At 36.4% G+C, this 17,597-nt stretch overlaps 1 long non-coding RNA gene across 1 annotated transcript; it reads left to right on the forward strand.

The window, feature by feature from the left end:
- Window positions 1–5,486: 5,486 nt before the first annotated feature.
- On the forward strand, window positions 5,487–16,194 carry LOC113466784. Its single transcript, XR_003391076.1, has 3 exons — window positions 5,487–6,002; window positions 15,055–15,139; window positions 15,919–16,194. It is a non-coding gene; the product is annotated as an uncharacterized LOC113466784 (long non-coding RNA).
- The last annotated feature ends 1,403 nt before the right edge of the window (window positions 16,195–17,597 follow it).

Raw genomic sequence — 17,597 nt, forward strand, 5'->3', positions numbered from 1 at the left:
GATCCTTGTCTGGAAATGTGGCGAATATTGCACGCTCATTATTTCGAGTTTTCTATGTCCGATGTTTAAATATTGTTGGAATAATCCCTTATAGTTGTCTAGCCTGATAGGTAGCTACAGTTACTAACATACTATTGTATTTTAAAGATAATTACTTGGTAATGAAAAAATCAAATGGGTGTGAGCAAACAAAGTCCATCTGACTTATTATCATCAAGTTAATTAACAAGCACATACCAAACGTGTACAATACAAGATACGGAGAAAGAAGGGAAAAAAATTAGATCTTTCCTTCCAAAGACTCTGGAAAATGAAACGATTTCTCAATTTCCTTGGACCGTAGTTGCAGACTCGCGGAGTTCATAAAAAAATACACTAAATCGAGTGAACCATTTCTCAATTTCGGTGATACCAAACAAAAAAAAAAAAATTACCTTTAACTGAACCGAATCGAAGCGAAGTGTTAAATGAATTACATTCGTCTGAAGTCAATTCCTGCGATTGGGATCAGAAGGTGGCCCAGTTTCATTTGACTTCGGGTCCGATTCCAATAACCATCGGAGATCGCATTCTCAAGGCTTTTGGTTTTCAACCGATCTTCAGTCCAACACAATAATTCAAATTCATTTTTTCAATTTATTTGAAGAAAAAACGAATTGAGAAAACAAAACATTACTCAATTTGTACACTGGAAAGGTGGATGGCACAAAGTTTCCTCTAAGGTTTTCATAACACGCCGTACTTTTGAACAGTCACCTGTGCCTTATACTCGCACTAAGCTGATGGGTATCTGATAGATCTTATTACGGCTTCTGAAATGCTTGGTAGATCAATGTTAAAAAAAACATGTAAAAACCAAATTTTCCGCACTTTCATGATTTTGAAAAGTTTGGCAAAGTAAATAATGCGTGTACTTAATGAAATCGCTTTTTGTTCAATGGAAGAGCTTTCCCTCGCAATAACTTGCTGCCTTCAAAACTTCAGTTTTGATTCGTTCTTCTCTAGTCATCTTCTAGTCAAAGTTCAACCAAGTCAAACTCTGGCAACCTGTAATCAGAGCCAAGAGAAAACACCAAAAAGAGCATATCGATCATAATATTTCTTTTACATCATACCTCAGCCATCAGCTTTTAAATTGATTTACTTAATATTGGTTCTCACTTTTACTTCAACAAAATCATATTCTTTTTTTACCTGTTGTGCCGAGTCCATTATCAGGCAGCAGGCAGCTTCGAACTTTACAAGTCCATTTCACACAAAAGTAGGAAGAAAACAGAGACCATCTCATTGTCCTGATGTGAAACGGTCCTGACTTCTTGCCATTATCTTTTTGTAAACTTTTTTTCCACTGACTACAACATGTTAATACTTTGCTTGAAGCAGCGGCAGGTCACGATTTAAATAATATTGTTCTTGTGGGTACAACCAACTTGGTTATGCAATCAGACCGATCTGAACTGCGAGCTTCTTGTGGACAAGTTCGCATTATGGTTCGGTTTGGTGGTTTACCATCTTGAAATCGTTCCCATTCCGAGGTTTTCTGGTTCAGATTTAGATGTAGCGCGTCCTGAGGTGTTGTGTAATGCGGTGCGATGGAATCCAAGTTTGTTGCATACGTGCCCCGACTCCGAAATTCAAAAAAGTTTGCCTACCGAAATTCAAAAAAGTTTACCTACCTACCTACCTACTTATGAGTTCTTTAAAAAAACAAGTCAAAGTTTTGGAACGAAAGGTCCAATAAAGTTTTACCCCTCTCTGCAAAGTTTAATCTTTGTTATGATTTTTGTATGTATCATTTTGACTCTTCCTTGTGCCTCCTAAAACAAATAGGTAGAAGTAGGTGAACTGATCCTGCTGCGAATCCTTGACACAGAGAACGTTCAGTAGAATGGTTTTCTGATGAATGTGCTGATATGTGGACGTTCTATAGACCAGAGTAGATCAAGACTATTGTGATGTACTTGACGGTCAAAACCAAAACCCGAGAAAATATCAGCACAGTTTTATGAACAATGAATACCTTTCGGCCTTTCTATTTCTCGCTACTTATACAAACAGAACTATTGCAGAATACAATAACTGAGAAATACAGAGAAACTAATTGGAGATGCTCAGAAGTCGTTGATCCTGTCTACAACTTGTATCATTCAAAAATGTTTCAATATTGAATGAATGGCTTCCTATATGCATCATCATCATTGTCAACCATTATCAATCCACTGCTGGATGAAGGTCTCTTCCAAGTTTTTCCAAACAAATCTATCTTCTGCTGTTTTCTTCCAATCATTACCGGCATATGCATATTTTCTTTCCTATATGCATATTAATGCTTAAACCTATGTATATTTGTATTTACCTCAATAAAGGGTGGTATTCTAGTAACATCAAAATTGAAATGTTATCTCTTGAACACATTTTGTAACGAATCAATGTTAAACAGCACAAACAAAAACATCAACGGCCGTCTGAAATTAAACCTAATCTTCTAATCAAATGAACTTGTAGGCGTTCATGAAAAAAAAAAAAGAGAACAGATGAAAGTTGTTCATTCAAACAGAAGTCTGTCTGTTCAGAAAATAGTTGGGCATGAAAAACCTGCTCCAAGCTTATGAAAATCATAATAGCAATTATAATGAATGCCGCTCAGTGTGTCACAAGTGTTCCAGCATCAGGCTCCCTTACAGCAACAATGAGACTAATGCCAATCCAGACTTCATTGAACACTCCAACAACTATTGTTAGAAACAACAACTTTCTAACGGTCGTTTTCAAAATGGAGGTCTTCAGTCCCAATGTGTTTGGGAAACTATAACTTAAATTTCCTGTCCTATTTGCAAGGATTGATAAAGTGAGGATACATATTAAATAAAATCTTGCGTTTTATTGTTCAAAGTTTTTCTTTGAGGTGACAGTATAATCATGTTCATCTGACGAACCGACGAATTGGGACTGGATTTTTTCTATTTTTTTTTCAAAACTAGACTTCAAAATAACAAATTGAAAATAATGTATGGAACAACAGTTATTACAAGTATGCTTGACAAGTACAATTTATTGAGGCCGCGTTAAGAAAAACAGAAATGGTTCACGTGGAATAGGTAGAAAAGCTCCTTCGAGAGAAAATGAAAGAAGAAGAAGAAGAAGAAGAAGAAGAAGAAGAAGAAGAAGAAGAAGAAAAAAGGTTTGTCCACAAGAAAATCTACCTATTTGGAAACATGAAATTATGCATTTTGTATAACATTATTATTTTAATTAGTAATTACTGATGTGGAATTTTACGTCTTTTTAGCTCCGTACTACAATTCTCCCATAGATGTTTTTGGAGGAAAATATCAATATCATATCCATCCCAATATCCTGTGCCATCCTGTATAAATTATACAAGTACACAAGACCGATCCAAAGATTTCATAAATGCATCAGCTGGTATTTCATTTAATAGTTGTATTCTTCTTGGTATAATATTTACTATTTACGGTATAATGACTGATTTTTCAAGATGTTTTCAAATGGGGGGATTTTTCTGAAGATTTCGTAATAATTTTGGAAGAAAGAAAGAATCTTTTTATTTTGCATCATAAGTTGAAACTGTGTTTACTTCCTATTCAATTTCCATTTTATTTTTGACACCCTAACCCTGAGCCTAAGATCGGTGAAGAATTACAAGAGTAGAGAATAGTGAATATTGTTCAAGATGCACCTTGAGCTGTAGCAACCTTTTCACAACTCTTATGGATATGAAGGCATAGTCTCCACAAAGGAAATATCAAGGAACTCAGGATTGAAATCTGAAATACCACAAAAAGAACTTGACCAAAACTTCTGGATGTTAATGGCAACAGTAATTTTCATAAACGTTGTACATATTGAATGTCTGATCGAGATGGTTGGTTTATTTTTTGTTTGATTATAGGAGAGTGTTCTCAGGTACTATACATTTTGAATTTGAACGTTCAATTTTTTGTGTCTTTTTCTCGCAAATGTTGCTGAGGGATTTTAGATATTCTAGGAAAATTTCCAAGTTTCGAAAACGCTATTCAAATTAATCATTCATTCGCTATTCAAATCAAAGGAGTCCTAGTAACATTATTGAAGAAATCTTAGCACGATGAGAACGGATCCTAGAACGATAATATCTCAGAATACTCTCCTAAGACTAATTTGACCCATGTAAAATGATTCTCCTCGCAAGCACTTCATGTATATTATGCACAGTTCGTTGGGTATGCAGTAAGCACAGTTATTACCGAAGATAACCTATCAGGTGGTCTTTTTCTTGTTTACAAAGAGAAATAGCATTTACAAAGAAGTACCATAATTAATAAAAACTGATGTAGCAAGTAGCGAATAACACAGGCCATATCTCTTGTCCTTCAGATAAGCTTTATCATACTTCTTTGATTTCCTTCGGTACAAGGTTCAGCCTGCTATTTCTTTTGAAAGGTGCCAAGTGTCGGGTTTTGTTAAATTTGAGCAAGCGACTTTGTTTAGTTGTCTTCTTATTTCTTTATGGCCATTATTTTTTTTCTGTACAAACTGTTCGTCCATGTACATAAATATGTGTCCAATTGTACATACTACGTACTGACTTAACTCTGTACCTCAGACATTTTTTTATGGCCATTATTTTTTTCTGTACAAACTGTTCGTCCATGTACATAAATATGTGTCCAATTGTACATACTACGTACTGACTTAACTCTGTACCTCAGACCTAGTCAATAGAAATCTTTTCGATGAATTCTGATTTTGATGTGGTCCATATTAGCCTCTTACGTAGGGATTTTTCACCAACCAAAAAATTACCAACAAACTGATGTTATGTCAAAATACTTTTTAACCTTAGAGATAACCAAAGTCCTTTGATTCTGTCTCTGACAATGATTCCTTCCGGCTCATTTTTTGTTGACCAGTAGGGAAAGAAATAAAAACAATGCTCATTTTTTGTTGACCAGTAGGGAAAGAAATAAAAACAATGCCCTTTATTCTGAAAAAAATCTGGTCCTTCGGGCCGCATCGGACCGAACTGAAGAAGTCAGTAGTGCATAGATAAACACGGTGATAAGGACAAGAACGCTTGTACGGCTTGTAACCCAGGTACCTAGAGTATTCTAGTGATACTGTGGTCATAGTCTTGGATTGACAGGCTAAAGTTCAAACAACTGTATTATTTTATGTGCAAATAGTGTGGTTAGGTAGGGTACATGCACCCAAGAACGGTCCCCCTGTCTGAAGAATTTCAAGAGGTACACACTCCACAAGCAATAATTTTTTGCTTCTTTTAATCCTTGTCAATTTTTCATTTTGGTTAAAAAGATGTTAAAAAAGTTACTAAAAAGGTTGAATTCCGGAAGAAAGATCTTTTCCTACAAAATGGAGTACCTACCCATCACTGACAATTTTGGAAATAGGATAAAAAAGAAAACTTGAACTGATTGGGAAACATGTAATCGACGCAAAAAATGTTTAAAACAACTGGTTTTTAATTTTCATTAAACCCCCTCATCATAAATTTAGACAACATAGGAGCAGCATTTCACCTGGCTAGAATAAAAAAATTCCCAGGTGTAACCATGGCGTTATCATGAAGATAGAACAATGGTGTTTAAATTTCACTTTATTGTTTTATCTAAAAGAAAAGCACCACATTAAATCACATTTCAGTCAATCATGTATAGTCGCAGCGCACACTGCTTACTGAAATATTTTCAGAGCTCTTTTAATCTTGAGTGTAATCGCTGTGAATGTTGTGATGATCACTGACTAGTCCGGCAAGTAAGATCTATCCTATCTAGCTCATGAATCTAGTAATTGTACTCGTATCTAGCAGTGACGAGATTTTTGAGAGAGGTTCAAACCTGCACTCATGAACACCTGATTGAAGATATCCATGAAAAGGAAGAAAAACGCCAAGTATGTTACTAAATTTTGGACAAAATTTGAACAAGGTCAAATGGTCTCAACACGGAAATTGATATTAAAAGCAAGGAAAAGTAATTTTGGTAGGTGGAGCTCTTCCCAATTCATAAGTTAGTTATTCTGAGACTTATTGGGAAAAATCTCTTTTATGCCACGCTGATCCCGTACAAAGGACAGGTCAACCACTAGTTATAAATGAACATACATACAACTGAGGCAAATACTCGTACATTCTACTCTGGCTCCTCATTGGAACAATGATCTCCTCAGTGACACTATTAGTTCACGACACACGCAACAGTGTGTTAGCAGGTTGGAAAACATTATGGGGTAACTCAGGCAAATTAATGATTTCAATTCTCTCTCTGTGACACCGGCGAGGATTATTGTTCGTAATTTATTCCAAGAAAGTATCTAACGGGAATGGTAAAGAGGATAAGAAGTTAAAAGACTTAAATCACATGCTATCGTTAGATTTATGGATTAGACAACACTAATCTTCCTGTAATCTGTTTGGACTTACCAGAGATCCTACTGGTAGGTATTTGTCCGGGGAGTAATTAATCGATTTGTTTGTAATAATTAATCACGATGGCTTAGAGAGTTGCAGGCATGGTACCAATCATCCTTAAATCCTACCTTGTGGGAGACCACTTTCACTTGATCACTTACCACCTGTTAAAGGTAAAGGCGCTAGAGGACAAAGACTGAAAAAGTTCTGATACTCATCTTCTTCGATACTTCGGTTGTATTTATGTATTACTGATTAATATAAATAATGAAATTTAGCTTTCAAATTGGTAAAATTATTGACCTTCGAAAGTCTACCAGAAGCTAGAATATTCGCATTTTAAAAACCTTCAGGAAGCTGCTGAGGTTTTTGATAGCTCGTCCACCGAAAAAAATGTACTCGTATTAATGTAAGTTTTACCAATACAGTCCAAATTCATGAAGGAAACTTATATCTTGAACTACGGCACTGGAATCGTCAATGTGATGAACTTACCTAGTTAATATCAGATCATGATTTTTTCTTGATAGAGGTTTGATTGTTTTTTCCATTTTAAATGATCGTTCAAAATACTCGAGAACCCACGCTGAGTGCACCATCTCGACTCGCTGGGTATTCTGATGGGCACATGTCAATACTTCGGAATACATGTCGACATGGTTTGGGTTCAATATGAAACCGATTGGGTAACCAGGTGCCTTCTAAACTTTCCCCGCTGATGAAATCCACTGCCTCCATCAATAATAAACGCGCAGGGGAGAATGACGAGTGCCTTTCGGGGTCGAGAAACAATATTTATTTAACTTGAAACAATATTTAAGTAACTTGATTAATCCATTCTATAACACTGTTTGTATTGAAAAATAGTGCAACTTGTTTTCCGCAAAAGGTCGATCAATTAGCTTTAATTTTATTGGTTTTATAATGTTGCATTTGGGCTGCATTTCCTTTTCTGGAACCGTTCATTCATTATGATTCCTTTTCTTGACTATTCCTCGTATAATAAAGACCTAAAGTCTCTATAGGTCTCTCATGGTTTACGAGTTTGTTTGGTTCATTGGTAAACATAATCAGTGCACTAAGGCTACATAATACCATAGTATCTGCTGCTCAAGATGGATGTGATGCCTATCAAGATTCTGTAGAATACTCCAAGACCAAAGCGATAGGTATATGGATAACGTGAACAATTTATTATCTTCACGTCCAATAAATCTAAAAAAAGCCTACAAGCTATTTAACTCCACACTCCACACATCACACATTTTTTTATGGCTTATTAAAGTAAAAAATATTAAATATTGAAAAATTATAATGATTCAATAAAATGTTTTGGCGTCTCCCTCAACATTAGGCAGGTGTGTGATTTACTTAGAGATGAATCTGTGCATCCATACAAGGTAGTTCCATCGATTCACTTCACCAACCTCAGTGGTGCAGTTGTTAACGCGTTGGACTTTGGACCTGGAGGTTGGTGGTTCGAGTCCAAGTCAAGTCATAAAATTTATCCAGGTGTAATAATCGGGGAACGATATTTGTGACAAGCATTTAAATATGCTTAACACAATTAAAAATTCCTTCCTTTAGTTCCATCGAATCGTTTGAACAACCCGAGTGTATGGCTAATGGAAATGAGGCTTAATAGTACCTATCCCAATCAATCGACTAAAGCTAAAGGTGGATTTCCACCAACGCGACCTCTGTCGTGCGACAAAATCGCGCGACATTGTCGCGCGACGTCACCTGTTTTCACTTGCAAGATCCCTATGACTTAAAAGGCAAAAAGAGGGAGGTCTACCTGTAATTGCAGGGTAGTTATTGTTCCCACAACGTTATAAAAGCAGTGCATGCCTAATAAAGGGTAATAATGATATTTAAATCTGTTGTAGATGCAAGCTTTAACTATTTACTAAAATAATACCATTGTGTTTTTATGTCCTGGTTTCATTTTCGTTTAGTTTTTCCGAACCCCTCGAAAATCAAGTAGGTATGAAAAATGTATTGAACTATCAAATTCTCAGTAATTGGACTTCCAACTCCCTCGTCCACTGGTTCAAACAAATATTCATCTCCAGGGCTGTAATGTTATTTATTCTGTGTTCAAACTCCCCTTCAGAGGCTTCAAAAATATCCCTTACAAGTTTCAGGTGGTACAACACAGTCCCCCGCATGCACCTCGGTCTGTACCCTCTTGAAATGGTATTGTACAAATGGGTACCCCAAAATCAGTTGAACATTTATTGAACAGATGGAGATGTTAACCTTTTTAGTCCCAAGTCTATAATATACGTACAATTAATATAAGTACATGTGTCTATTACACATTGATACACTCTCAAATAGAACTCTCTCTGCATATGACCCAGGTATATCTGCTCCTCATATCAAATCATTTCTGTCCTCTCTCCCAATTTTCGAAGAAAGTTTCCCAAGTTAGTACTCTTGGGTTGATTCAACAGCATATTGAGGAATATTATTGCCTATCTAATGAGGGGTGCCTTCTGGAGTGGGCATCTAGTATGCAGCGTTACAGACTCGTTATTCTAATCGAGCCAATGTTTCTTTTTTAAAAAATTGTTATGTTTAATAGGCACTCATCCATTTCTCGGGCAAAAGACAGTAAAGACCCGCTGACAGTGAACGCAAGTTACTTATCAAATCTCCCATTCGGATCAAACTCAAGAGCAAGAGCACTGGTAGTTCTCCCTAGCAAATTGAATGCCCGAGATAACGAACAAAGGAGTAGATGTAAAGTCCAGATAGGGAGTAAGATCATGTACAACCATTTGCACCTGTGGGCATCCGCACTAGTGTGGTATATGTGAAATGGAGAGTTGTGCTACAGCAACTAGAAACCCATATTGTACAGATAATACATTATGTTATACCACAGATAAGTTGACTATCTTTTAGCCCGAGTACTTAATCAAGGAGTATTGTGTGAGGAATTCGATACTAAAAGCATGAAACCATTGCAGAGAGTAGCTATTAGTGGAAGATTGAACTTTGACATCGGTAGCATTTGAGAATACAAAATCTGTCTGCATCATTTACTTCGAATGTTCCAAATCACTAAATATTGCATAATATCTTGGTTAGTTTGTTCAATTTGACAAGTGGTCTATTATATCTATCTATCAAATAACGCTCGTTCCAAACTTTGTTAGGACCCCTTGAAGGCTCTATTTTTATTGACGACCGCCTTGTTTGTTTTTCAGGTGTTCCTCCATCTTGTCCCAAAGGTACCAGTATTCTGCTGGCTGACTAGCAACAAAATGATCTCCAAAGAAAGATTAACCATGAAAGGTGTTGTTCCATTGGACAAAGAAAACCATTCTGATTTCTGTTTTGACAAGGCAGATAAATCAGCAGATACTTACTTATTATTCAAAGTTGGCTCTTTTATTTTCTCGGTCCGAAAGTTTCGCACAAAAAAAAAAAAAAAAAAAAAACCCATGCCCGAGGTATAATCATATTGCTCAATCCTTATCATGCGCCTTGTTCTTGTAGCGTTGCCAATATTTCGCCCCAAACCGTCCGAACCTTTGGCGCCCTCTAGGTTATGACATAATAAGTTCACATCCACTAGCTCGTGGCCAATGGGCTCGTTCTGTGTTTTATTGTACACGTTCAATATTGTTACCAGGGCTGACTTACGACTGTGTGTTTTTTATACCTGTGTCCGAGTATCTCACTAAACTTGTACATTCAAACAGCATTAACATAAATAAATAGTCCACACGCCTAAATAAAATAATAGTCTAATACTTTAATGTATCTATTTAACCTATTACTGGCAATAAGCTATAAATTGAGTTGATATTGATATAAATAAACTCAAATCACCTATTAGTATCCATAGTAAATAGTAATGTAGATCAAACTAATAATTCAATCAACTCCGGCAAAGTTTACCTCTTCAAACCTTCAGTGGAACTTATCATGGGAACTTTAGTTCCAATGTGAAGAGTGAACTATACTGGACAGACAAAAATGTCAACTTATTGACTAATTGCTCAAAGTAATAATGAGCTCATGAGTATATCTGTACCAACTTGGTTCCCTAGCATAATAATAATAATATTCCCTAGTCCCGACTTAAAGCATTTGTACAACTTGCACAATAACTGTAAAAATCTAGAAAAGAAGAAGAAGAAGAGGCTTTTAATCATTCGCAACCCCATCCCCTACACTCACCGCAAGCCCTAGTCTATCCCCGGTGCTCCCAGTCAATCCACTCCAAAATCGCTGTGGGGAAATGTGCAAATCAAAAGCTGGACTGAAACTCCATCTGCGTGCGCAAAACTGTGGATTTGGATGAGGAATCTGATTTGGACGACCCCGACGGACTCCTGAATCATGTATGTCTGACACGAGAAAACGGCTCCACCGAATTACATAGATGAATTTTTTTGTAGTTGTTGAGAAGAGTGCTGAGGGTGACATAAGCTACTTGAAATTGTCACAGAAAGCCTACAAGCTATTTAACTCCACACATCACACATTTTTTTATGGCTTATTAAAGTAAAAAATATTAAATATTGAAAAATTATAATGATTCAATAAAATGTTTTGTTATTGAAACAAAAAATATTAATGATCGTTTCAGACGTCAGGACATATAAGAGTTACAAGACCCAAGTTTCTCGGATTTCTCCGATATAGAACCATTACAAAATATTTCTTATGTCTGTACAGGAGGGACTCATGAAACGGTTTCAGAGGTTTCAAGGATGAATCACTGAACGATTCAACGGATCTTGTCGTGTGCGGTTTTAACTGTTAACAAACTCCTCAGATCTTTTGAATACAATCTTGATCTGTCTTACCGTCATCATCAACATCATAGGGGTTGAGTTTCTAAATCGACTTTCCTTGTTTTTCAATATTCCTTAATTCATTAGGGATTGAATTTAGCAATTTTTGTACTTGAAACTTAATTGTTGTTCGTCCATAATTGTTTCGGTTTTCTGGTGTTGTGCAATATGTATGTCTGGTATTATATGGTGTTTCTTGAACTCCTATGATCTGAATAATTTTCTTCCAATGAAGTTTCGTTAGCATTACTACTTGTACTTCTAAATGCTTTGTTTAGTTTTGCCGAAAGAGGACTTGGAGTCTCATAGCACATCAGTTTAACATTGGACTCGGTAGCGAAACTTTAGCTAAGTAACTCACATGTCATATTATTTAAAGTTTCAAAAGGCATCTCTACAATTACTTTCACCCCGTGAGTTTCAAGGTAGACCTTTGGAGTTGTAGGTTGTAGTTCAACAAGAAAACAAGTTACAAAACCGTCACATGGACATGCTAAAGAAACATCAAACAATCACAGCCAACAAAAGATCAAATGATTAAGCACACAAAAAAGATTTCGGATTGTTCCCTTTTGGATCTTGACTATCAGCTGTTCTTGGTGACACATTTTCCTTTTCGTAAGATAACATCAGCTGTTTCCTTGAGGAGCGTGCTGCCCCCATTATGAAATTGAACCGTTACACATCACAACCACTGTCAACCACACAAATAAAACAATCGTAAAAAGATGAAAGCAATTCCACGTGCCCAAAACGTGTCCAGAAATATTATCTGAGGGGGCGTGGTGCAGGCTTCAACTCCTTTGAAAAGAAAGAAACTACCAACTTCCGAATTAGAATTCGTACAGTACACAAGGCAGCATAACACTATTACTACTACACATCCGGTACTTTGTGTGTGTGCCCCCTTTTCTTACAAATCCAAGAAGCTCCACTGTTTTCTTTGATTTCTGAAAGAAGTGATGTTTCCGTAGAAAAAAACCTTTCTTTGAAGCTGATTTTTTAACATCCCTTTTCCGAGCACATTTTCTTTTCACTTTTCATTTCATTCAGATCCCTATGACCTTTCTTTGAAGCTGATTTTTTAACATCCCTTTTCCGAGCACATTTTCTTTTCACTTTTCATTTCATTCAGATCCCTATGACAAAAGGTCGATCAATTAGCTTTAATTTTATTGGTTTTATAATGTTGCATTTGGGCTGCATTTCCTTTTCTGGAACCGTTCATTCATTTGTGTTTGTTGTCTTTTTAATCATTGACGTCCCTGTTCAATTTTATTCATTAGATTTGCAGCTTTGCTTAATCTTGGCACAGCCTTTTAGCCTTCTTTATGATTTTTTCAATGCCGTCATCATTTTAGTGTTGTTTCCGATTTCCTTCTTTTCAATTTTACTTAATTTATTCTAAGTTTGTTAGTTGCGAAGATCCTCTTATGGTCTCTTTTAAAATAGCCCTGGTGCTCATCAAGGGTTCACCCAGATAATCTTCTCTGATGAAATTAAATGCAGCAGTAATATATCGTTTGTTACTGAATAGGTTCTCAATTACGTATAGAAAAATACTTTTTTCTACTTATCCACTTATGTACTTGCAGTACGAACGAACAATAAATTCTGAGGACAGAAGGACTCTGGGTATTCGTAGCCTTCATTTATCTTTCGATGTCTTTCTATGTAGATTGTGAGCTGCTTTGATGACAGATGATACTGCATCTTTTCCAATAATAGATTGAAGAACTAGGTCACTATTCATAGAACTGTGATGAGAAAAGCTCAAAACTCATTGATGAGGTACATAGTATTTCATGTTAACACAATATTCACTGTATCTACACAACGTAATTAAGAACACATCTAATACGTTTGTAAATAATATGTTTTGAAAGTATGTTTGATTCTAATAAAGGTATTTACTATTAACCAATTTACGTGGGTATTTTCTCCCTCAACAAGATAACAGGTTGATTGCAAACCTGGTTGTGCCTTCGCGGGTAGTACCAGTGGTCATTCAACCCCATCAACGTTTAACACAAGGGTCAGGAGCTGAAGACCCCCTAAAAACCAACCACTGAATCATTGATTAAAAACTAATAAGAAATAGCAACAGGTTGTCTATGGAGGACCAGAACAGACTAAACTCGGTGACTCATTAAACCACTCAACCTTAGATAAATGAAGATAAAAACACAAGTAAAGGAAATGAAAGAGGCACACACGAAGGAAGCTATTAATATTGAACGTGTAGTGTACGCCAAAGAAAAAGGAACTTGAACCCGAAATGTATTAGAAAATCAACCAAACCTGACGAATAGGTTGGGCCCAATAATACCGCATCAATTGCTTCTGATTATAAACAGCACTCGGTGAATTGTCTTGACAGGGTCTGGACGATTCTTTTCCAGGAAGTTACAAAGCTATACTTGTAGGCATATTTGAGGAAAGCTTTGTTGTAGCCACTCTGCCTGAAAATGCTATCCTTAGGTAATACCTATTGGGTATATTTCAGAATATCCCTTTTAGAAGATACAACAGTCTTATAGTTTTATTGGTCTACTTCTTGCCAGCTAATGGAGAGCTCTTTTTTGGACTAGCATTTCAAGTTTAACTGTTATTCGTTTATTTTTGTTCAAAGTGTACCAATTTGATGCCGCAATGCAGTTGTGCCAACATCTCTGGATGATTTGATTGGATGCTTGATGCTTCGAGGGAGAACTTAACAAACACCTATGAGAGCATGAGTAATAAGTAATAACAAAGCGACCAATTTCAGCCAAAACAGATGCCAAGCTGAACCCTGTATACAAGGTTGACGTTGTTCAAGTACAAATAATGAAATCATAAGAAGAGGCGATTACATTAACTAACAGTGCATGTCACAAAAATAAAAAATTCATAGAAGAAGGAAATTAAAACGCACCCAAAAACCTATTCGAAGACATTAATGTGTGTTTGACTCAAAACATTGTTTTCAAATTTGAATAAAAAATTCATAGAAGAAGGAAATTAAAACGCACCCAAAAACCTATTCGAAGACATTAATGTGTGTTTGACTCAAAACATTGTTTGTTTAAGGTAGTGTGACTTGCTTGAACGTAGTTTATAACCCAAGAATTGTTCCTACCTATTATGTTGGAGAATTTAATTGGAAAGATAATATTTCACGCTAAATTACCGTGAAACAGACGACAGTCTTCAGGTTTTTCTTCTGTGTCTTGTCAGTGTGACTTGCTTGAACGTAGTTTATAACCCAAGTATTGTTCCTACCTATTAAGTTGGAGAATTTAATTGGAAAGATAATATTTCACGCTAAATTACCGTGAAACAGACGACAGTCTTCAGGTTTTTCTTCTGTGTCTTGTACTTCTGATTGTATAATGTATGTATATCTGCAATTTAAACTTGGGTTTTCATTCCAGAATAATCCAGAGTGCTTACTTCTTTTAATCAATTGATTTCATAGTTTGGGGAACATTTTGTATCATGACAATAAAGCTTAGGTGTAGTTGAATTGTCTTGAGTTTGTCCATACTTGATGTAAAATTTGACCTATCTTTTGTTTGATATTTTCGTAAGGCTAACCAAAATACAGAAGACAGTTTTTCATTCATCATTCTAGGAGGTAGCATTCGAGCAGCTAGCTTAATAAGTCTTCTGCACGTGCTTTGGCTAAACATATTGGCCTGGGTGTTGTGTTAAAAGAAAATTCAACATTCGACCCGAGGTATAATCATATTGTGACTGGTTTCCTTAGATTTTTTTTTCTCTTGTTTCAAAATTTTCATCTACCTCTTTTCTTTGTTTCGACAGAGTTCCCTTGATGAATTGGTCAGTTGGTAATTTTTTTCAAGCGTCATGTCAGTTTTTTTTGGCGTGTTTCACATTGAAACAAAAGGTAAGCCGAAACCCGGAACTAGTTCCGAAAGACCAGTTTTCTTTATTTGTTCGGAACCAGTTAAATTTACCTTCTAATGAAAAAAAGAGTTTGTCCAGAAAATTGGGGATCTACGGGAACTTGAGTTATTTTGAAATCACACAGTGCCTAGCTTTAATTATATAAAAAAAACAATGCTTTATTATCAAAGCTACGGCAACAAACAAAAAGGACACTGAAATAACACGTCTTGAAGAAAAATACTTCAACCAGCAGCTTTCTCATTAAATCAAATGTCCAATTTTATACCGGCCACTAATGCTCCAATTGTCTGACAGACTCACGTTCGCTAGAACGTGTGTGGTTTCCAACCTATGTCTCTCAGATGCTAGACGATATGAAGTCAGAAGCTTTTTCCACCACTCACGCTACGACTCGACTGTCTGTCAGACCTAGGGCTATCAGACAGTCAGACCTAGGGCTATCAGGCAGTCAGAGCGTGAGTGACCGACCTTAAGAGGAATTAACAAATTAATGTCCAGCAATTGGAATATAAATTATTTGAATTAGATAACCGGAAATTATGTGAAATTTTGAAAACAGGTACTATTACCTACTTTCGCCAAGGAAAACAGTGCAGGAGAAAAATTGAACCGAGGTCTCCTTGTGTTCACACCCTGGATGTGTATAACCGTACAAAGTGTTATTAATGTAATTACAGTGTTTACACTTTTCTACATCATGCACAACACCTCACATTTATGAGGTTCTTCTAATTTTATTACCAATTTCCTTTTCAGACCAACGGGTCACAAATTGTGCTGACGTATGGTGCAGTGGTGCTCTTTCACAGATAAATCAACTATTGATGGCAACGAGAAGGTGGAAAGACACCCAGTAAAACCACTTTGGAATGTCACCAATTAAATTATATGTACGTAGGTACTTGTGCCACGGACGATCAACACACGTAGAAACTATGTGGGTCGAAAATGGCTGTAACAAATCATCCATAATCCCTATGCATCACTCGAAAGACCTTGCAAAGCATGGTGAGAACACCAAACTACGACTGTGACATCAAGTAAAAATAAAATCGGGAAAGTGGAAAATCACTTAAAAGAGCCACCAAAAGAAAAGAAAAACGACCAAGTGGAATGTTTTGCTCAGTATGGAAAAAACCTTGGTGAAACTAATTATTTCCAACCGTTCAAAAGTCAGATAAATCAACTATTGATGGCAACGAGAAGGTGGAAAGACACCCAGTAAAACCACTTTGGAATGTCACCAATAAAATTATACGTAGGTACTTGTGCCACGGACGATCAACGTAGAAAGTATGTGGGTCGAAAATGGCTGTAACAAATCATCCATAATCCCTATACATCACTCGAAAGACCTTGCAAAGCATGGTGAGAACACCAAACTACGACTGTGACATCAAGTAAAAATAAAATCGGGAAATGTGTAAAATCGGTAGATTAAAAGAGCCAACAAAAGAAAAGAAAAACGACCAAGTGGAATGTTTTGCTCAGTATGGAAAAAACCTTGGTGAAACTAATTATTTCCAACCGTTCAAAAGGCACGTCCCACCAAAGACGTGCGTTAAACCCAACTGAAATCAGAAACTCAAAGTCATCCGAACTCCAGAAGTGAACGGACTTCGAAGACAGATGTACAAGGAGAACCTTTAGAACAAATTAATAGGGGGATAAAGTTTAAAGCTCGAAGCTATTACGGAGCTGAGGAGTTTAAGGTTTTACTAATTTGTTGATGATAGCCCCCAACACACTGGGCTCATAAATAGGATGACTTATGGCTGTCCATCACCATTATGATAATGTATTTATAGGTCTTATTGAATTATGACGTGTGAGATGCGGCTCGGTGCAATGCATACCGCAGCGGCTCAAACATTCAAGTCCACTTTGTAAAATGCAGTTTGAAAAAGTGATTGAGGAGGTCTGTTAAAGGAGAGACTTTTTTTCAATAGAAAAGAGTATGGAAAATGGACCTTCTTTGATGGACCGATCATATTGCTCAATCCTTATCATGCGCCTTGTTCTTGTAGCGTTGCCAATATTTCGCCCCAAACCGTCCGAACCTTCGGCGCCCTCTGTTATCATTGAGATTGGATTTTTTACCACTTCCCTGAGTTGTTTTGGCGTACCTTGGATCAAATGATATTTAATATTTATGCATGGACTTTGAAAAAGTGATTGAGGAGGTCTGTTAAAGGAGAGACTTTTTTTCAATAGAAAAGAGTATGGAAAATGGACCTTCTTTGATGGACCTCCCTAATTTTATTGTTATCATTGAGATTGGATTTTTTACCACTTCCCTGAGTTGTTTTGGCGTACCTTGGATCAAATGATATTTAATATTTATGCATGAAGCTTAAATTGAAGCTATTACCAAGATATCTGCTTCCGTCTGACATATCAAATAGGACAAAATCATACTTTGTGGGACCTGAAGG

This window comes from Diaphorina citri, unplaced genomic scaffold (genome assembly GCF_000475195.1).
Source record: "Diaphorina citri unplaced genomic scaffold, Diaci psyllid genome assembly version 1.1 scaffold331, whole genome shotgun sequence".
Classification (NCBI taxonomy): Eukaryota; Metazoa; Arthropoda; class Insecta; order Hemiptera; family Psyllidae; genus Diaphorina; species Diaphorina citri.